At 35.0% G+C, this 24,206-nt stretch overlaps 1 protein-coding gene across 4 annotated transcripts in view; it reads right to left on the bottom strand.

The window, feature by feature from the left end:
* The window catches only part of LOC112052559 (uncharacterized), a 134,972-nt gene that overhangs the window by 78,566 nt on the left and 32,200 nt on the right, over window positions 1-24,206 (bottom strand). For 3 of the 4 annotated variants that reach the window (XM_024091686.2, XM_052888451.1, XM_024091685.2), the window contains exon 2: window positions 20,350-20,385. The exons of the other annotated variant lie outside the window; for it this stretch is intronic. The gene's annotated coding sequence lies outside the window, so the exon portion shown is untranslated. The remainder of the gene's footprint in view (window positions 1-20,349; window positions 20,386-24,206) is intronic. 4 annotated transcript variants of the gene reach the window in all.

The following is a 24,206-nucleotide window of genomic DNA, read 5'->3' on the forward strand; positions in this document are numbered from 1 at the left end:
AAAATATTGCCAGTTTTTTACTTGCGGTGATTATAAAATACCATAAAAAAATTAGCAAATCGATCCAGTTATCTCCTCGGTGAAATCTAAAAGTGATGTGAAAACGAGTTATTCTGCGAAAACTTTGCAACTCTCGTAAATCGAAATTGTTAATTTTAGTAAAAATACTGTTATTATATGAATTGTAAGATATTTTCTCTAGTTTAACTTTGTAAGTAAACGTTTGTATCGTAAATTGAGCCTGAAAATATCGTTCGTACAAATTACAATACTATTATAATCCCACATCGTCCACAAGTTAATATATATAGTACGTACGCATCACATCAAACGGATTTTAATTTTATGGTTGATAAAATCTGTTTGATGCGGACTGTACGATGCGGATTTGTGGACGCACTTGTATGACTTTCTACACAAGGAGTACTAAAATCCGTTTGATACGATGCGTTGCGATGTTGATCTACGCTTAGACGCCAATTTTTTCAATTTGTTGAAACGAGTAAAGAGCCACCACACAGCATGCATGTTGTCGGGCATATAAGAGGGTGATATTGTTTGATTCTAAACGATCATTATCAGTTTTTATTAATAATGATCAATTTAATGATGTTAAGCAGCTCCTTTACAGTTCACTACAAGATAAGACAGCAACACAATCAATTTCCTAATTTCGGGTTGTTACTAGCAGTTTCTGGTAAGGAAGAGAAGCACAATATTCCACAGCGAGATTTAGGTATCAAACTTAACCATTGGATCATCGAGGCAGTTTGTGTAACAAACTTACTTTATGGTACTGTCTAAGCATCCGAAATAGGCTGTCGTATCTACACAAAGAGTTATCTCTCCCCGTTCTCGTTCAACGACATTCTGCATGAATCAGTGAAGAATTCGGTGAGGAAACAGACATTGTTACAGGCATAATGCAGCTGACGCTAATGGGTATGATAACATGATAATTGTTATAGTAATGAGCAATATACTTCGTGAACCTTATTAAAATTTGCGATAGAAATCATTTTATTTCACTCAAGTAGGTATATAAATAATAATTTTATTTTAACTTAAGAAATTACTTACTATAATATTAATTTTATGAGTGTAATTTGTTGATTTTAATCTTGATTGCCATATTGTGTCGAGTTAGCGTACCATTTTTGCACGTAGATACAAAAGTATAAAAAATCTTTTTTGCAAAAGATATATTATTTAAGTGGGCACATCCTACTATCCTACTAATATTATAAACGCGAAACTTTGTATGGATGTATGTTACTCTTTAACGCCGCTACTACTGAAGCGATTTAGCTGAAATTTGGAATGCAAAATATATTTTACTCTGGATTAACACATAGGCTACTTTATATCCCGAAAAAATCCATGATTTCCCGGGATTTGAGAAAACTGATGATTTTGATGATATGAATGTTTGTTACTCTTTCATGCCTCGACTAGTGAACCGGATTAGCTGAAAATTGGTATCGAGGAATGCAAAATATTATAGCATATTATGCTGGCTAAGTATAGGCTACTTTTTTCCCGGAAAAATCTATGGTTCCCGAGGGATTTGTGAAAAACTAAATTTCACGCGGACGAAGTCGCATGTGTTTTTTTTATTGTTTATACAATAAAAAAAAACACACGCAGTAGGTACACTGGTGTAAAATTGAAATTTGTGTGATTACATCACACAATACTTACTCAAAAGTATTGGCTGTGTGGTTATCAAATTCAGTCAGAACAAATCATACTTGTATAAATAAATACATACACTAGGAATTGAGTTGAATTTATATCAACGTACTGTCTAGGCCTAATTTTCGAATATTTGGTTAATACGCAATACTTGTTGGAAACCGTTGAAAGCGGGTCTTTTAATCCTAATAAAGCATGATCTTTGATCCAGTTTATCGACATTCTCATACAATAGCCGAAATGCGCATAAGTTGTTCCATTACTGAGCCTATCTATAGACAATGGCTGATTAGATACACAAATGACATACGTATTCATTAGCAGAGGCGTGCTTAATGTTTACAACTAAAGTAGGCACAATGGGGATGATGACTAGGTTTGAATATATTGATTTTTATGATACATTCGGGTAAATAAGGTCAATGTTAACTAATTTATACATAAAAAGCAAAGATTGACTGGATATTTGCAAAATAAATGAGATTATAAAATTTCATAATCTATTAAAAATATTTTATCGTAATTAGATGAAAATTCATACAGTTTTAGCTTCCTTGCATTAAATGTGACATTTTTTAATAGATGAACTATAAACATAAAAGCAGAAATAACAAAGATATTAGTAATTTTGTTTAAACGCCCATACAAATCTAACGATCATTAATAGCCTACGACGTTATAAGTTCGTACCATTTTGTATGGGGCGTTATTATCTTATTATAATAATACCTGACATTTCAAAAATGCTTGTAAACTAAGGCTAATTGAAATAAACGATTATTGACTATGGACTACACGACATCGTACTTTAACGTGCTTGGCGGTACGTCTGCCGGTAGGGTGGTTAACTAGCCACGGCCGAAGCCTCCTACCAGCCAAAATATTTGGCACGCTATATCGTCTTAAACTACTAGTATAAGAAGCGTGTAAAAACTATACATTTGTAATTAAAACATGAAACACACAGGGTCACTACAAATACTAGCGGTTCCTGAAATTTGAATTGGGTACCGTATGATAGGACTACATTCGCACACGTGTAAGCAGATTTGTACGGAACCTTTGGTGACCGAGTCCTGAGTATTCATTCGGTTTTTTTATGACTATTATATTTTAGGCTTTGTTAGGTGTGAACGCTCCATAATGTCGTGATAAGATTTTAATCATTCATCTATGAATTTCGTGTGCATACCTTTACCAGCTGTCAATATAGTTTCTGTGAGATAAAGCGATTGTCCCAGCACCCAGCATCCTGCACCCGTCAAGGGCAACCTGGTATTGCTACTGGTTCTCAAATATCACGATTTATTCATATTCGTTTCTGTGAATGATGTTTTTTTTATCTTAAAAGAATCAAAACTATTAGTAAATTATCAAAGGTATATAAAGGTTAATGTACTTTGAATAACGTTAATATCTGGGCAACCAAGACTTGTGCAACGTTTTTTTGTAAAATTGTCTTAAAAACAATTAGCGGACGCTCGCGACTTCGTTCGCCCTTAGACCTCCTCAAGCCGGCCCTGTCACAAAATCCAGAGGCGTAGGTCTACGAACTATAAACTACCTCCCTGCCAATTTTCATTTTTCGATGATTTCTTCGCTTTGATACTTATACCTATTTAAATACAGTACAAAGTAATTATATCGCCCAACGAATTATTTCACAAAAAAAAAAAACAATAAAGTATTACTGATTTTCATGTTTCCATGTTTACAATTCATAGAAACAGTAATAACTACGTAAAACGTTGACATTTTGTCACATTATAGTATTTATTATATTTATTAGGTACTTGTTTAAAACCAGCGCTCAATAAAACCAACTGTGGGTTGTACTATGGTAAGGTTTAATTTCAATATGTATTTTGTGGTATAATAAATAAATATTTTCATGTTCAGGAGCTGTAATATGCCATGAAAATTGTAATTATCAAATTACCTGATATAGTACGAAGTTTATATAGCAAGGTGAAGTTTGATCGTGTGGCATAGATCTCGTAGGTTCCATAAAACACGCGCCTCATGTATCTCGTGAGATGCTCTTGGCTTATTTCGCTAGACGGAGCTCTAAAATGGCGTTAAATAAAATATTGACCAAAATAAGGTAATCTTTCTTTTTTTTTCATATGATTATTTACTTATTGTCGCTTCGATTGCTAGGAGAATATTTTCTCTCGGAGAGAGTTCTTTTTTTTTTAGAAAAAAAGGGACCCAAAAATATTCTCCTTTCTGTATGTAAAATTCTATGACGATCGAATAGGTTACACAAAATGATGAATCAATCGAACTAATTTTCGTATTATAATATTCGTATAAAATGTGATTGCTACAATAATTTGCTCCAGGTCTGGTAGGCTTTGGCTGGTTACCACCCTACCGACAAAGATGTACCGCCAAGCGATTTAGCGATCCGGTACGAGGTCGTGTAGAAAGCGAAAGGGGTGTGGATTTTTATCCTCCTCTTGATAAGTTAGCCCGCTTCTATCTTAGATTGCATCGTCACTTACCATCAGATGAGATCGAAGTAAATGGCTAACTTGTAAAGAATAAAAAAAATACTTTTTTAAAGGGTTTAGTTATGAAAATGTCAAAACGTTAGTTGTTTATAAAATGTTTTACATTTAAAAAGCTGATATACTCATAAATCATGTAAGCATATTATTTGTTTTTCGGAAAAAATCTCGACAGTTATAATGAAACATTTTAGCTACCCAAACACAATTGCGTGATCTGTCATAACCGACACAAACAACGCCATCCCATCTATTATCCCATCGGGATACGCCACTTGTTTAGCGTCCGATCGGTTTTAGAGATCCCCATGAAGATATACAAAACCATTTATATTATACTCATAATTGAATATTAAAATTAAAGCTATAATAAATTGTTGTTCCTTAATTTTAATTACATTTTGTATTGAAGTTGGAGTAACAAAAACATCAATAAATATAGTTTTGTTGAAACGTATTCTATTATAAAGCTATTTTTAATGATGTAGGTATGAACTTGTAGTAAGTTGTGCATTTACAATGTTCAAAAGATATAAGTAGGTAACTTAGTTTTTGAATTATATAAGTAAACCAGCGGACGGGCGTCCGCTGGTTTACTTATACGACTTCGTCCGCGTGAAACTGTATGTAAAGTTTCAACTACCCCTACCCTACCCCTACCCTGCCCTACCCTTACCCTACCTTACCCCTACCCTACCATATCCTACCCCTACCCTACTCTACCCTACCCCACCCTTACTCCGTTTTCAAATTTTTATTAATATGAACTTTATACAATAACAATAAAGCTCAAATTGATAACGTTTTAGCCAGAAAAACATTTGTATGGGAAAAAGAAAAGGGCTATTTTTATGGTTTTTCCGGCAAATATTTATTCCGATTTTTTCTCGCCGTAAGAACCATCCTAAAACTTCATCGAATATTTAAAAAAAAGAATTGGCCAAATTGGTCGAGGCGTTGTTGAGTTATGCGCTTACCAACGCATTTTGCGATTCATTTTTATATTATAGATATAAAATTTGTGTAAAATCTAAATTTATTAATTATTAAAATTAGAACCTTATCTCAAAATAAAACAAACGTTACGGAGACACGCTATACAGAAACGACAATTTTATTTGATTTACTGCTAAAGTTCTGCTAATTCCATTGTACAAGCCAAAATGTAGTATGGCAAAAATCGAGTAGAGAATTAAATTACGTTAAGTGGCAATAGTCAAAATGGGTGACATATAAAATAATCCGGAAAGTACAGAACCTTCATAATGAAAGTTCGACTCGCATTGGCGAATGTTATTGTACTATTTTCATCATACACTCCTCACTAAGCACGCGATATTTGCAATAAAACATGCACGCAAAACCACACCTTACCAATAACAACATAGCTTTTGATTTTGCATAAAAAACGTGGCCAATAAACTCAATCAGATACTTTAATGTACAAATTGAATTTCGAACTTTATTACAAAAGTATTAGGTGCCATATAAATGTTAAGAATTTTCGCGTTTTACACGTCTGTTTATCGTGTAAGGCGATTCTGTCATTCATTATTCGACATTGACAAGTTCCACACATTCGTTGTTTATTTATTGAACGCATGAAAAATAAACAAGCATTACGCAAAACGTTTTATTTAAAACAATCGTGAAACGCAATTACTGTCTTGTTCATGGTAAAAAAGGAAGCACAGTTTAAATGTAACGTTTCAAAGTCTATGCCACGAGTGTGTAGCGCTATTAAAATAAATGCAGTTTTTATTCAATCACTCCCGGTTTTATAAACATACGATTAGAAATTGCATGGTTCCATATACGGACTAGCAGCCAGATAGCATATTATCTAGGTTTACTTTTTATACTTTGTTTAGTGTTTTGTGACACACACCAGCCAAACAATTCATTAACTTAGACGCATGTTAGCTGCCTAATATAGTTAACATGAAATTAATAACAATCGCAAAACAATTTTTCATATTCCGTAATGCTCATTGTTAACAAAAATCACAATATCAACTGACAACAATGTATAAATACTTTATGATAAGAGAATAAGAAGTCACTTGACTTAAGAATTACTCACAAATAGGTAGCTGGTAAATTTTGTAAATGTTCACTGACATATGTCTAAGTTAGCGAATTGTCCGTTACAGTCATGATAATCCAGTAACTACGAATGTTTCGGAAGTTCATACTTTGGCTGGTAGAGTGGTAATCGTGTACCCAGTCAATATAGAAATTAAAAATTTGTAAGAAATTACCGATAAATGGCTTTAAAACAACCCATACACAACCTTAAAAAAATCTTCTTCACTTAAATAATAAAAATATCTATTTTTCCTATTTTTTTCTTCATATAATTATACAAAATTGCACAAAAAAGGAATTATAGTAGGTATACAAAAGTTTTGTTGATCCATCTACAGAGGATCGCAGGGATTCGCTGGATGCAGGTGGATCAGTATCGTGATGTTTGGAAGTCCCTAAAAAAGGCCTATGTCCTGCAGTGGACGTCCATCGGCTGATATGATGATGATGATACAAAAGTTACCTAAGAACACCTTTTATAGAATTTTTATCAGACAACCCTACTACTACTATAGACCAACTAAAATCAGCCAAAACACGGATTTTTACAAAAATATATAGAAGCTAATAGTGAACAAGTAACTCGTTTCCAGAGAATACTCAAATTAGCTATTTATAGATATAATCTTCAGCTTCTTTGAGCTTCACGCCAATCCACTTGATTAGAGAGGCCTTATGTAAAAGGGGCGAGAGACTGACGTTGGCGTTTTTTAATCAAACTGGCTGATCGTTTTGTGGCTCGTTGAGGGTTCTGTATTCGTAAAAAAGATACTTTGTAATCATTTTAAGACATCTAAATAAATTGAAACTAAAAATATTGTTAGGTACTTTTTCATCTCTTTATGAGAGAAGAGAATAAACAGGCATGGAGTTCATCTGGTGATAAGTGATTACCGCCGGCAACAATTAAAAACCAGAGGTACTGCGTTAATACGCAAAGTTCCAGTTCAATTGGTCGAGTAGAACTGCTTTATATTTCATTTGCAAGCTAAAGAAAAGTTCTCTTCTCTTAAGTCTTATGACAGGTTTTTGTTGTATCTCAAATAACGGATCCCTAAACTAAGACTTGATCAAAATGGGTCATTAAGTTAAGTAGCTTTGGCAAGGATTCTTCTAAGGCTTCTAGTTCAGACATGATTGCCCTCGCATATATAATACGCTCAAAGGAGTGTTATATATATTATACTAGCTGACGCCACGCGTTTTCACCCGCGTGGTTTTCGTTCCCGTAGAAATACGGGGATAATATAAGGCATATAGCCTTCCTCGATAAATGGGCTATCTAACACTGTGAGAATTTTTCAAATCGGACCTGTAGTTCCTGAGATTAGCGCAAACAAACTATTCAGCTTTATATATATATATATATATATAAGAATAGATTAAGTTTTGTCAGTCTCAAACACATTATAAGTTTCCCCCATTTTTGACGTCTTAACTCCATTTTTAAAGTTTTTGCATTAAGAATTTAAATATATTGTATTTCTTCTTCTTAATATGTTAAAAAAGCGTTAGCTTTTAGCGATCTCTGTTCTGTGGTTAAAACAATAACGTTCTGGCTCTAGATTTCCACTAATGTGTTCTCTTTTACTAGTATACAAATCAAAATTATATATCTCACTCACGAACAGCTGAACGAACGTAAAGCTACAACTTTGTCATTATGGCGGAATAGATTTATTTGCACCTGAACTAAATGGCACCTGCGATTTGTACATAAAAATGGCAGCTGCGGTTGTACTTGGCATGCCAAAAGGCTAAATACTATCGCACTCGTCGCCCCTGTGCCCGAATCATATAAGTTTAATTGGGATGTTTTTATCTATACTAATATTATAAAGCTGAAGAGTTTGTTTGTTTGCTTGAACGCGCTAAACTCAGGAACTACTGGTCCGATTTGAAAAATTATTTTAGTGTTAGATAGCTCATTTATCGAGGAAGGTTATAGGCTACATATCATCCCCGTATTCATACGGGAACGGGAACCACGCGAGTGAATCCGCGCCGCATCAGCTAGTATTTTATAATGACAACGATAACGGAAGTCAATTGGAAAAAATTCCTTTAACGGAATAACATATCGCAGGACATGTTAGGTCTCAGACCAATTACCATAAGACCGTCTGTGTTGGCACCGCCTTCAAAGTGATCAGAGGGTAGCACATACGATGTTATTTTTTCGCTTTTTAGTTTATTTTTGTAATTTTGAAGTCGGTTGAATTTTTTTTGAAAAAAATTAGTATTAGGTACTGATTTTAAAGGAAAATAATTCAAAAATAATCGCTTATATTTTCTGATAATTCCAGAAGTAATCAAAAATGCTTTTAAAATCTGCAGTTTTTTTTCAAAAAAGCGAAAAATTTATATAACCATTTATATTTCTTATCATCTAATCTATTAAATGTAATCGGTCCCCGTGACGCTTTAGTAACTGCAAATTTAGGCTCCCCTACTACTATATTCCTTGTCTGTAGAAATAAGCTTGGCCGATAGATACTTCCCAAAGAGCTTTACTACAAAAAAAAAGCTTTTTTTTTATTATTCTTTACAAGTTAGCCCTTGACTACAAGCTCACCTGATTGTAAGTGATGATGCAGTCTAAGATGGAAGCGGGCTAACTTGTTAGGAGGAGAATGAAAATCCAGACCCCTTTTCGGTTTCTACACGGCATCGTACCGGAACGCTAAATCGCTTGGCGGTACGTCTTTGTCGGTAGGGTGGTAACCAGCCACGGCCGAAGCCTCCCACCAGCCAGACCTGGACCAATTAAGAAAATCTCAATCGGCCTAGCCGGGGATCGAACCCAGGACCTCCGTTTTTAAATCCACCGCGCATACCACCGCCCGAAGCTATTTGGGTCATTCAGTTTTAATTTCTGTATTAGCACTGTAACCAATGCATTATGATGGTACGGTCAGCACGACCATAAACAATAGTTGCGTAAGATAGGCGGCTATTGTACTTGATCTGCTATATTATTATTGTCTTTAATAATTTGAGTAGCGTCAGTATATAAACAAATCACATAAATGTAAAATACTGACCACATATATTGAGTCATCATCGTCATCATCATATCAGCCGATGGACGTCCACTGCAGGACATAGGCCTTTTGTAGGGACTTCCAAACATCACGAAACTGAGCCGCCTGCATCCAGCGAATCCCTGCGACTCGGTTGATGTCGTGAGTCCACCTGGTGAGGGGTCGACCAACACTGCGCTTTCTAGTGCGGAGTCGCGATTCCAGAACTCTGAGACCCCAACGTCCATCGGCTCTTCGAACTATGTGCCCCGCCGATTGCTACTTTAGCTTCGCAACTCGTTGAGCTATGTCGGTGACTTTGGTTCTTCTGCGGATCTCCTCATTTCTGATTCGATCACGCAGAGATACTCCTAACATAGCTCGTTCCATCGCCCGCTGTGTGACTCGGAGGATTCTTATGAGGCCCATAGTTAGCGACTGAGCTCTAATACTGAGCTCATGTATAGCTTAATAGTGACAAGATAGCAACACACTTTATACTTATATTTAATACCTTTTAATAACCTCGTTATTGATACAAGTTGGGCGGAGGGTAGTTTACCAAAAGTTGTTACTAACCAGTTTTTTTTTACTGTTGCTTAATTAGTAGTTATACAACTTAACATCTACAATGTCCTACGAATTGCGTGGTACATTATCTCGTTCCGACGCTCAGAAATTTTTATATCCTGCTATCAGTTAGTTACCAGAATCAAGAATTTTCGTAAATAAAAAAGTTGATCGTCTCATCGAGATAAAGTTACTCACGAAAAATTAACTTGATAGTAATCAGTTGTAAAAAATGTTTTACGGATCCCTGACTATCGAAAATATACCTATTATAAACCATGATGTTAGAACCAAAGATAGGTATATCATTAACGTTTGTATAAAAAGTGAACGAAAACTAGATCTTATCACAATCAATTTAATGTTACGGTCGTGGCCTCGACATTTTTTATTAATTTTGCGTCTTCAACAATAAGAATAATAAGTTTAAATGGCGAAATTGTGTGATATTAGGTTAAAATATTCGCGGGTCAAGGTTGTTTGATGAGGATACGACGTAGAAAAGCTACATAAATCTAGCAATAAACATCTATTCTAGAATATTTGATATAATAGATATAATAATATTCATTACTAGCTGACGCCGCGCGGCTTCTGCTGCGTTGTTCCCGTTCCCGTAGGAATACGGGGATAATATATAGCCTATAGCCTTCCTCGATAAATGGGCTATCTAATACTGAAAGAATTTTTCAAATCGGACGAGTAGTTCCTGAGATTAGCGCGTTCAATCAAACAAACAAACAAACAAACTCTTCAGCTTTATAATAAGAAAAAGGATCTGAGGACAGGTGAAATATAAAATAAAGGTAGAATTTATTTTTTTGCGATTCGTACTTGACTTTTCAAATTAATACGGAACCAATTCGGTACGCGCTTTGGATAGTTCATTTTTTAGTTTGGAACGAATCAAATCGCACTCCAATGCTATAATAATAGAGTTATAAATCACATAACAGCTTTGTTCAAACGGTCAAATATTACGTCACTATTAAGTAACCATAATAATCAATAAATGAATTTGTTGTTTTAGATTAGAGATGTTTTTTTTATATCGATCTGTGATCAAGTGAGAAACTAAGAAAATCTAGAATTCCTGCAAAATCGTGATAACAGATCTGCAATTTAATAAATAACTTAGAATAATCGTAATATAAATATATTTTTCTGTGATAAAGCTTATCCGAAGATATCTATTTTTAAATATGGTCAATAATAATAATAATTAATACCCTTTAAAATAATAGTTAATGTGAAAAAAGTTTAATGACGGAATAAAAACCCATGTATTTAAACGCTTTTTTAACGTCCGTTAAAAAAAACTCTCGTGCGAATGAGGGCTAACCCTATAACTGTTTTGTATCATCTTAGATACACCGTATGTTGTTCACAAAGTCGTAGAGATTCGTTCACTTGTTCGTATCTATCGTAAAATCTGTAGGTACCCATTAGTTTATCGACCACGAACACACATCACGATTTGAATTTCGAATGTAGTCCATCTGGAATACTAATAAAACGTAACAGTTATTCCGTCTAGTCGATTTTAAAGCTGTTATAAATAACAGTTAAAAATTACAATCCCCAATCTAGTCTTTATTGTTAATTAATAAAGTTCAATTTGCTGAATCTTTTATGTTATTCTGATGTAACGAAGGGGCTAAGTCATTTTGAGTGTAGCTTTGAAATTCTTGGAACAAGCTATGTATTGGAATATCTTGTAGATTTAATTTTTAATTTTATAGATGGAATATTTTTTTAATAATTTACCATGTCTGCCAATATCTTTATAAAAACTTGTACCTATGTAATGGAATAACAAATGCTTAATGACAATTTAAAATGAACAAAATATTCGTAGAACACCTTTAGAAATTTTGCCGATAATAGTAGGTACCTATAAACTGGAAAATAAAAATTAACAAACCCATGTTACCTTCATAATTTGAAAATCTTAAACAGTCTACAACTGCGAAATGTTTTTGTTAGAATCAAAAACTACCACAAATTAGTTGTGTTGATAATTTAATCTATTATTGTTTTCAAAGACAAATTTATTTTACTAGTAGGTACATTCTTTATGGTCACATCTCCCAGGAAGTGGACGTAATTGTAAAGGAATTTCCTTTCTAAAATTTTGTTAATGCTGACCGCACCCAGGAGTTCAGAGTGTTTTGCATTTTTACTTTTTTTGCTCGTTTGCACTGTCATTTTGACAGCTTATTCACCTTGACATAAATCTTAATACAACGCTAATGGGTTCTTATATTAAGTGTTCGTAATAACATTTCGTTTGACTTAAAACTTATACCATGCTTAATTGCTATCGACCTTACTAATAAGCATTGTAAGCAGATGAACTGGACATACTGCCTTTTACTTTTGAAATCGAAACAAGAAAACAAAGTTATCTACACTAATAAATGTATTTTTGTATATAGATAAACTCAAAAACTAATGGACCGATTTGAAAAATTCTTTTACTAATGGAAAGCTACATAATGAGGCTATAATTTATCCCCATATTAACACGTGAATAGCAGCACTACGCGGGTGAAACCGCAGAGTTCTGCTAGTTGTAAAAATAATATTTATTTTATAGTGGGTGTTACTACCAGTCTATTTTATTAAAGCAAAATATAATATAAATAAGTACTAAGTAATTAAAAAACATCTCTTTATAATGTTTAATTGTATTTGAATTATTTGTCCACGTACATTTATTACAGACATTGTATATTACTATAATATATTTTTTGGCAAATTTTAACCTAATATCGAAGAGGAAAGTTACAATATATTTAGCTTTTAAATTAGGGGCGTAGCTACCGCCATATCAGCCGTATCAATGATACGAGGCCCTCAGACTATAGGGGACCCTTATATGTGAAAGCAAAAATTAGTAAAATTTAATCCACAATCTCTCTTAATCTGGCACTTCCCGGAGAGAAAAAAGATGCAAAGAGATTTTCGGGATTTGCCGCTCGTCTAATTTTAATACTGGGCCTCTTCAAGGCTACGCTACTGCTTTTTATTGACTTGTCGACACCCAGTGGTTTCATTCGCTTATTCGCTTCCATGATAATATGGGGTTAAGATATAGCCCACGATACTCACAATAACGTGCCTTTGTAGTAGTAAAAAAAAATTCTAAATCGATTCAATAAATTTACTCTACAAAACCACAATCTTTACCTTTTTATAATATTAGTATAGATGATTTACTTTCATAAACAGCGCACACTCTATTTTTGAAACACAATTGATTTCATTAAACTCCTACATCTTGATTAATGTGTATGGTATATGATACATATTATGTATAATTATAGCAGTGTTGTCGTAACCGAGTGTAGAGCACTGGCGACTTTCACCACTGTTCACACTCCGCCATCCTGCGGAGAGACAATGGCAAGGTAATTGTTACAGAGTATTGCCATACCGCGCAGTATGAAATTTCACTCTTTTTGTTGTATTGTAGACGATACACAGAGTATTATTAAAGCGTTAATCTTCATGCATTACTAATGTGGAACATACATAGTTTCTAACTATGCATCGCTGTTCTAGTGGTTATCCTTTTTGCTATATACCCGTGCCTCGGAGAGAACGTTAAGCCGTCGGTCCCGGTCATTATCATTATTATCTGATAGTATAGTTGAAGAGTTAAATATTATCACCCTAAGCCTGTCAACCCTGGCAGCAAAACTCCTTGTCCTCTCCTTTAAGGATAAAATATGATGATTATGATGACTGCGTTATTTCTAAATATGTTTAATTAGAAATTAACATTACGGAGCTCATGAAGTTTTAAACGTTAAAAAAGTTTAAAACCCAACTACGTAAAAAAGTGCTAAAGAGGTAAGAACATGAGGTTATAATTTTGTTATATACGTTTATTATATTATGCTTATAGCCTACGTCGCCCGCGCTATTATTATGAACCTTTTGACACCCTATTCATTCAAATCGGTTCATTAGTTTAGGGTCTACGGTGGAATATAGGTACACAAACTGCCAAAATCATGCCCTTCCTTTTGGCTGCGCCGTATTCGGGTAAAAATAGTAGCGAAATATGAGTATGACCAATATTTTTCACCTTTCAATCTAGTAAATACTGTGCTAGAAGTGGGTAAGATATATAAGTTAGTCCAACTGGCGAGGGACAGCCTTGACTACTCGGTGTTGTTAATTGAGTACTAGTAGGGGGTACCAAAATACTTCCTATTGTATTATGGCCTTTTATATTATAAAAGGCCATAATTCAAGGACAATATTAACTTTATGACGGAACCCTAATAATCTAAACTGCTAGTGAAATGAACTTGACTAGTAAACTTTAAGTATAGAAATATCCGTAGCAAATCGCCAGCTGCAGCGTGCATAAGCGTCGACGTCGAGACGAAATCTTTGCATTTATTTTATGCACGCCTCCGCTCAAGAGCAACGGCGTATCGCAATATCAATTGTGCATTGCGTATAGGGTATACTAGCGGACGCCCGCGACTTCGTCTGCGTGGAAATCAATGTAAACTTTCAAGCCCTATTTTACCACTTTAGAGTTTGAAATTTAAAAATTTTTGAATTCCATTATATTTCGTATTTTTTTATGATTTATGAACAAATTTTTAAATCTTTAACTCTAAAAATTAAAGACTTTCCATACAAACTTTCAACCCCTATTACACCCCCTTCTTACTTTATTTTCGCAATAAAATGTATCCTATAACCTTCTCCGTATTATGGTCTTTAACAAAGCCAAGTTTCTTTTAAATTCATTCAGTAGTTTCAGCGTGGTGCCCGAATAACAAAAAAAAAATCGAAAAAAATAGTATCGATTATATAATGGCCCCCAACAAACATTTTCAAAATATCTTCAATGTACAGAATGTACAAAATGTATAGAATTCGTATTATAAGTATAAATTCTAGATGGCGTTAGTAATACTGTATGCCACGGTTACGTGACGTTCAAAGATGAAATTTGGCAGGGAGGTAGTTTAAAGATAGTAGACGTCCGCTAAGAACGGATTTTGCGAGGGGGCCGGATTAAGGATGTCTAAGGGCGAACGGAGTTGCGGGCCTCCGCTAGTAATATATGTATATTTAAAGAATGTAATTTGATTACGTATTTTAAAATGAATCGTCAACCAATCAATTATTGACCAAGAAATCGGTGAACAAACATAAAAAAACTCTATGCATCTTATTATAGAATTTTCCTCTTTTTTGAAGTACCTAGATTTAATAAAATAGTTGTAATTATTTTTAATTTCTGGAAAATGTGTAACATTTAACGATTGTCAAATCAAAACGTTTTTTTAGAAATTTTTATTTACATTTTTGATATGAATAATTATTCAAAGTCACGTATTATTGTTATTTTTTTAAATTCGCCAATATTTTGACAGGTTAAGAAATAAATAAGCTTTATTGCAGCGCAATTTTTATTCGATCATTCATCGATCTTAAGACATTTAATCTTGAAGAGTTCTATGTTTATAGGCTTATAAATCGTTAAAAGGTATAATATTGTAATCATGGATAATGAATTATTTATTAATATGCTAACAATGGTATGAGCATTGTAAGATAATTCACGTAGTCACGGTGACGTTTGATTGACTTGCGTATACATCATGTTGAAATCAATTACAATTTTCCGGACTGTATACTGAATATATAGATGTTATTATTACCTGGATACAAATCGACTATACTAATATTATCAAGTGGCAAAGTTTGTGACTTTGTAGATAATGACAGATTGTAGGGTGTAATCTCTGGATCTATTAAATTGATTTTGAAAACATTCTTTTATTGAGAGTCAGTAAATAAATGTAACACATGTACGTAGAACTACAACTAACTACGATGTAATAAACTAGTATTGTAACCACAATGTGGCTGATAAAAATGATAGGTCTAGAATTATAATAATGATAAAAAAGTCCGGCTACGAACATAACAAAATGGACAATTTTTTGACTATAACTTTTTGGTAGATAGAGAATGTATTTAAAAACTAGCATACGCCCGCGACTTCGTCCGCGGGGAATAGTAAAAATTCAGTCTTTCACAAATCCCGTAGGAACCATTGATTTTTCCGGGATTAAATGTAGCCTTTTTTTTATTCTTTACAAGTTAGCCCTTGACTACAATCTCACCTGATGGTAAGTGATGATGCAGTCTAAGATGGAAACGGGCTAACTTGTTAGGAGTAGGATGAAAATCCACACTCCTTTCGGTTTCTACACGACATCATACCGGAACGCTAAATCGCTTGGCGGTAGTATATTAGTAGGATTTCCATATTCTTTGGAATTTAAAACATTCATTTCATTTTTATTTTTTTAATAAACTGGGTTGTGAGTGCTAGCCTTTTCCATCTATCAATTATGCCATCACAGATTGAACAATAATGTAATTATGCTAGTGCATTTTTCTTATACATTACAATAAGATATAAAAAATTAGTCTCATCAATTCTATTTACAAACACAGATAGAGAATTGTTCTAAACATAACATATACTAGACTATCGTAACAATAGTATCGTAGTGTTTATAATGTTGAATGTACTGTTTGTTTTAAATTATGATACGTATGTACCTACGTATACACAAACAACTACCTCAGACAGTAAGAGTCCCCGCAGACATACGATATCAAGTTGGCCGAATAAATCGCAGAGTAATCTAATAAGTATAGTGTTATTTGAGACCCAGCACAGCTTCTGCAACTAAATCGTTCAACTAAATTGGGCACCGATCGCATCAGAATCCCGATATCCTTTCGATTATGCACAATTAAAAAGTTGTCAATTATTCGGCCAACTTACAATAATTTGTGTGCATTCTATTGGCTTGCCAAAATTATAAAAAAGCTATATGTTCCCCGCGGTTTCACACGTTTAATCAATTAATCGGCTATCTTCGAAAGATAATTTTTATTCGAACCTGTATTACCTACTTACCTAAGATTAGTGTTTTCACCCAAACAAACTCTTTAGCTTTATAAATATTTGCAGTAGGCACAAATGGAGGAATGCTAATCAAGTATGTTTAAAATTATCACCTGTCTATGAATGGTCGCTAAAAACGTTTTCATCGTCATTATCAACCCATATTCAGCTCACTGTTAAGCTCGAGTCTCCTCTCAGAATGAGAGGGGTTAGGCCAATAGTCCACCACGCTGGCTCAATGCGGATTGGCAGACCTCACACACGCAGAGAATTAAGAAAATTCTCTGGTATGCAGGTTTCCTCAAGATGTTTTTTCCCGTTTGAGACACGTGCTAATTAATTTCTTAAAATGCACACAACTGAAAAGTTGGAGGTGCATGCCCCGGACCGGATTCGAACCCGGAATCGGTGGCAGAGGTCATATCCACTGGACTACCACGGCTCTTAAAAACATATTGATGGTAAACGAATGATAAAAGAAGCGTTTGGAATATGAACTCCTCCTCTCCTCCTCGTATCACTCTAAATAATTTGAGAACACGTTTCTGTTGTGCTGATATTCTTTTAGTTTATACACTCAAAGGCGTTTGTGCTGTCTACTCACTAATATATTCAAAGTTAAACCGGCTTCCTGAGAATAGATAGAATATATACAAACAACTACATCATACATTAGTATGTATGAACTGCCGCCAATCAGCTGTTCTACGACGGTCAACTGGTGTTATTGGTGTTAGCAACGGTGGCTATATCTCCATCATCATTAGCTAGTATAAAATAAAAGTAGCTCCCGAAGGATTTTCGCTTAATCTTGCCGACTTTAATGCAGTTCAGCAGCATAGATAGAGTGATTCAACAGGAAGGTTTATATCTATAAAAATAACAAACCCATATGTATGTTCTCAGAGTCACACAGTGGGCGATGGAACGAGCTATGTTAGGAGTATTTCTGCGTGATCGAATCAGAAATGAGGAGATCCGCAGAAGAACCAAAGTCACAGACATAGCTCAACGAGTTGCGAAGCTGAAGTGGCAATGGGCGGGGCACATAGTTCGAAGAGCCGATGGACGTTGGGGTCCCAAAGTGCTGGAATGGCGACCCCGCACTAGTAAGCGCACTGATGGCCGACCCCCCACCAGGTGGACTGACGACATCAAGCGAGTCGCAGGGATTCGCTGGATGCAGATGGCTCAGTATCGTGATGTTTGGAAGTCCCTACAAAAGGCCTATGTCCTGCAGTGGACGTCCATCGGCTGATATGATGATGATGATGATGATGTATGTTCTATCTACGAATGTTCGACAGTAGGCATCGGATGATATTTGTTACACAGAATCTCAATTTCGTATTAGGGTTCATTTTAATTTACACGAGCGGCATTTCTACCGACGACTGCAGTCGACTCTCGGCGGCGGTTGACGGCGGTCGCCGACTGAAGTCAACTCCTGTTGGCTGCCGCCGAGATGTCACCGACTGCAGTCGTCGGTAGCAGCTGCCGCTCATGTAAATGAACATTTATATGTCAACTAACATACGTCAAAGTTAGTGAATCAGTCTACTGTACCTAAGCTTGGCAGCGGTCGACGGGCGCGGGGTGTCTGTCAAGTATGGACTAATCATAATATTTGTATCTATAGAATCCCTGAGAAGCCGGGGCATCTGAGAAGAACACACTAGTGCATTTAAAAATGCCATTATTCTCTATTCTCAGGATCCTCTATTCGTACGAGCGCCTCTTGTACGAGTATCTTCAGTATGAAAAAAATACGTTTCTATCCATCCCGTAATAAAACATTTTACGTAGAGCGCGGCCTTAAAAAGTGAATACAACAATCAAATCCATACAAAGTCGCCACATCATCAAGATGTAAGTAATTTGAATTACAAAACACCCATCATATGTGATTACTATTGCGAAACGGCCCGACGTCAATTTGCACAGATCAATATCAATTTTCTTATAATAAAATTTTAATGCCTCGATCATTATGGCCGGTGTGCTTTATATACCTATTGTTGGACTAGTTATACATAACAGCGTTTGTTGTATAAGTAACTAGCGGGCGCCCGCGACTTCGTCCGCGTGGAATTTAGTTTTCACAAATCCCGGGAACCATGGATATTTTCGGGATAAAAAGAAGCCTATGTGTTAATCCAGGCTATAATATATCTCAGTACCAAATTTCAGCTAATTCGGTTCAGTAGTCAAGGCGTGAAAGAGCAACATTCATATTATTAAAATCATCAGTTTTCACAAATCTTGGGAAACCATGGATTTTTTCGGGATAAAATGTAGCCTATGTGTTATTCCAGAGTAAAATCTATTTCTATTCCAAATTTCAGCCAGATCGCTTCAGTAGTAGCGGCGTTAAAGAGTAACAAACATCCATACATCCAAACAAACATCCAAACATACATTCAAACATCCATACAAACTTTCGCGTTTATAACATTAGTAGGATAGGATTTTACTACAGTAGTGACGCAATAGCTTGTTTTTGGCATCGCTACTTAGGTCATTTCTATATTCGATGTTGCTTTGCATTAAGCTTTTAAATCTTTAATTGTTTTTTTTTTATTTAACTCATATGATTTATATATGATATGATAAAGCGGTATTAAACTGTCCCAAAAAACTGTTATCATTTAATTTAATTAAATATCTTGGCCGATTTCAAACAGCAATAACTTCTACATATAAATAACGCAAACTCATAGGACTAGTAAATAAAATAAAATTTATATTTTGTTATTATAGTAGGCCTTGATGTCAGCTATCTTGATGTCAGCTATCAGCTATGATATGAATATAACAAAATATAAATTTTATTTTATTAACTAGGCGTACTTGTCGTCGAGCAATTTACGGGGCATCCTGTATATAATTGTATACAATAGTGCTTAGTTAATACAACAAAGTTGCGTAAATTAAATCAATTTTGATGTCATTAATTGTACATCTTTTATTTCAAATTGAAAACTAGAATGTTACTTATTTATTTTGAAATATCTAGCAGATTCACTAGATAACAAATAAGTTGACCTTAAATAGTATATCTTAATTCAATTATGATTTAATAGAAAGGAACAATATTATTTTTGTAAAGGTTGGATTTGGAAACTGGCATTGATATTATTAATGAAATAATATTTTTTACTTACGTTACGAGAAAGTGATTAGAATCGCAACAAGAATAAAAAGAAGTTATCACTCACATTATTGTTTTTTTTTTATTATTTACAAGTTAGCCCTTGACTACAATCTCATTGGATGGTAATATGATGAAAGTGGGCTAACGTGTTAGGAGAAGGATGAAAATCCACACCACTTTCAGTTTCTAGACGACATCGTAACGGAACGCTGAATCGCTAGGCGGTACGTCTTTGCCGGAGCCGGTTTAACTAGCCACGGCCGAAGCCTCCCAGTCAAGATTACGATGAATACTTTTACGAGGTTCTTATAAACTGAAGTAAAGAAGTAGACTTCAAGCACATACCTAGGAGTATCCAAATTTTCTGGTAATTGTGGTAATCTGAAAAAGATAAATAGATATTAAATTATGTCATTACACATACCTATTGATTACTTATTTGTAATTTGTTAACCTGTATTTTTCTATAGAATTGATTAAGCAATTAAACATTGTCAGTCTTACGTAGTGAATAGACAGTCCAAGATTTGTCAGCTAGGTAGTAACCAGTCATGGCCGAAACCAATTTAGAATTCACTTAATACATTTACACAAATACTATATAGAGATAAAATTTGTGAGACGTAGTAGGGGGATCTATTGAAGGAAATGGTATTTTTAGGGTTCCGAACGTACGTAGTACAAAATTGGCGCACTTTTTTTGTAATAAAAACCTGCATCTTTACCAAGTAACATAGGCTATATTTTATCCCCGTATTCCTATGGAAATGGGTATAAAATATGCCTATAGTCTTGGGGTAAAACCGCGGAGAGATATTATATACTCTAGATATGTTACTTGCCTACAAAATCACCGCAAAAAGTGATCTGAATTTAGCATCTCCACTGAGCGTACATATGCATAATTTTGTGTTCAATACCATATTTATGTATGGCAAATGCTCTTATAAAAAACGACCAAGTGCGTGTCGGGCCACGCGCAGTGTAGGGTTCCGTAAATTAAGTTAGCACTCAGTTTTTACAGTTCCTGATCACACAACTCGACATTGTGTACAATATTTAGGTATTATTTATATATAACTTTCTTTGTTTCCTATGCAACTCAATTAATTTAAGACAGTTTAGACTTGCTAGTGACATATTTCCCATATGAAATCGTTGGGTATGTCACAAATAACCCTAAAACAATACAATTTTACGTAGAGTTCATGTAGCATAGAGTTAAATGTTACATTTAAAACGTATATTGCTACACATTACATATGCGGGTCAAGATTGGATACTTAATCGGCCACCTGTTGTTTCAGATCAAGTTAAAAACACGCACACATACAAAACGCGATATTTGAGCTTGACCTCAAAGTTGAGTGAAAATAAATACGAGTAAAGCTACATACAGTTTTTATTACGCTAATAATGAGAAAGATTGCATTTCTCACGTTTCATGTTTTCGAAAAGTTTAACGTAAATATATAGTCTGAATCACATAATATAAATATGACTATTTATTTATTTATTATATTTTATCATCATCATCAACATTATCATTAACGCCCACTCCTGGATGTCCATGCTTTTTTTTTTTTTCTGTAAGGACCTGCACTGGACGTCCATGTTTCTTTTTTTTCCTGCAAGGACTTTCACTGTACGTCCATGTTTCTTCTTTTTCCTGTAACGACTTTCATTCAACGTCCATGTTTCTTCTTTCTCCCTGTAAGGACTTTCATTGTACTCCCATGTTTTTTCTTTTTCCTGTAAGGACTTTCACATTACGTCCATGTTTCTTTTTTTTTCTGTAAGGATTTTCATTGTACGTCCATGTTTCTTCTTTTTCCTGTAAGGATTTTCACTGTACGTCCATGTTTCTTCTTTTTCCTGTAAGGACTTTCACTGTACGTCTATATTTTTTCTTTTTCCATGTAAAGACTATCACTGGACGTCCATGCTTCTTCTTTTCCAGTAAGGACCTTGGACTTGAGCCTGCATCTAGCGGCACCCTACAATCAGTTTGAATAAATAGTATTGGGTAGACCAACGCCGTGCTTTTCGGTGTGTTGTGCATTTCAGCATCACAGTTAAGTCCTTATCAGTAATTAAAGTCAGTATTTGCATTAATATTTTCTATCTACAAGAACGTGACGTGACGTGGAACAGAGTGGCTGAAGATAGACAGGAATGGAAGAGGTTGGAGGTGGCCTTTGCCGATTGGCAAACAGATTTCCAAAAAATAACCAAGAAACAGCTACTATACTCATAAATCTTTCGTTTATGTTTTTAGTTTAGTAAAAATTAATAATCTAAATAAAAGGCTATTATTATTATTATTACAAGAACATAAGATTTACTTTTTTTTTCGTGTTTCATACAACATTAGCAAGCATTATTTTAAGTATCATACAATAAAATAAAATACCAACATTTTTCCTAATTTGATATTGTAATTTGAGAACAATTTGATTTTATTACACGAACAGCATATAGCTGCAAGTAAACTTTCGTATAACTAAGAGTATACGGCTAGCGCGGTACAGCCAACACGTGCCCAAATATTAATGAAGAGAAAGCAAACAGTAGCAGATAGTTCCACTTAACCTGCCGGTAAACGGCATCAAATCTCACAACACACTTCATAAGTACAGAATCACATTCCCAAGATATCGCGTTACGCGCAAACATACACACTACGTATAGCGAACAGAAAGTGAGCGTGTCCTACATTATCACGTGGCCGCATTGACCGACTTTATACTAATTGTTACTTGTTTAATAAATTACTGGAAGTGACTTACGGATCCGAGACTTGGTCGCTAACTGTGGCCCTCATAAAACGGCTCAAAGTCACTCAGCGGACGATGGAGCGAGCAATGCTTGGAGTTTCTCTGCGTGATCGAATCAGAATGGAGATCCGCAAAAGTATCAAAGTCACTGGTATAGCTCAGCGAGTGGTGACGCTGAAGTGGTAATGGGCAGGGCACATAGTTCGACGAGCCGATGGACGTTGGGGCCCCAAGTTGTTGGAATGGCGACCGGAAAGCGCAGCGTTGGTCGACCCTCCACTAGATTGACTGAGAATATCAAGCGGGTTGCAGGGAGCCGTTGGATGCTTACGTTTTGCTTGGTAGTCCAAGAGGCCTTTGTCCAGCAGTGGATGTCTATCGGATGTTGATGATGATAATGACTTAAAGTAATTCACTCTTGATTAAGAACTCTTAGGTCTTATGTCTTATATCAATGCCAAGGATGTGCAGAGCTCAAAGGTTTGTATCGATGAATATGTGGAAGTTAACTAAGGTTTACTTTTAGTAAGGAAGTCACTTATAGGTTCGTATATTTAGAGCGATCAATACGTTTAAAGATATAAATTTTTAGTTGTGAGTTATTTAGTTAGGACATTTTTCATTTCTGTGTTTTTAGTGACAAGGAGTGTCATTACCCAGAAGAAAATAATTAAATACGTTTTATACGATTTAATGCTAGAAATAAATCAACACACTGCTTAGGGCTAGCCCTCTGGCAGTACTTCCGCTCACGCCCATAACCATGACCATGACACGCCAGAATAGACTTCTGTGGTGCTAACATGCGACTAACGATATTTATAAAGGTATATCTTGTGAAAAGAAATGGACAAATTTGAACAAAGTGCCATCTCATTGCGTTGGGACGAAAGAGATGGCACTGTGAGAACTCCGACGCCATTGGTCGACATATTGTCTATATCTCTTCACTTGGTCGCATGTTAGCACTACTGGGGTGGCATGTAACTTTGTACAATCATTCAGTTATTATACGCACTCAACTGAGTAAGTGATCTAAGGTAAATAATAAATTGGGTGTTGAAAAGACAATTAAGGTTAACGTTTGTAGATATTAAAGATTTCCAAGATAATGGCATAGCGGTTTGAGAGATTATCATGAGAAATATAGCTTCCTACGAGATTTAAATTATTGTGACATTTGAATAATAAATGTTGATTACAGTTGTCTGTCATACTCGTATATTCAGGTATTGTAACGGTGTCCAGTACTAGACCAAATTCCTGAGCATTAAGAGTGATGGTTGCAGAGGTACGCAATTAGTCAATTATTGCTCAGGTATTTAGGCTAGACACGGCTGGATGGGTCCCGTAATGACCTTGAATGTAAAAATAACTCGGTGGACGCTAATTAGGTCTAATATTCATTACTGTAACCGTTTTAAA

This window comes from Bicyclus anynana, chromosome 2 (assembly GCF_947172395.1).
Source record: "Bicyclus anynana chromosome 2, ilBicAnyn1.1, whole genome shotgun sequence".
Lineage (NCBI taxonomy): Eukaryota > Metazoa > Arthropoda > Insecta > Lepidoptera > Nymphalidae > Bicyclus > Bicyclus anynana.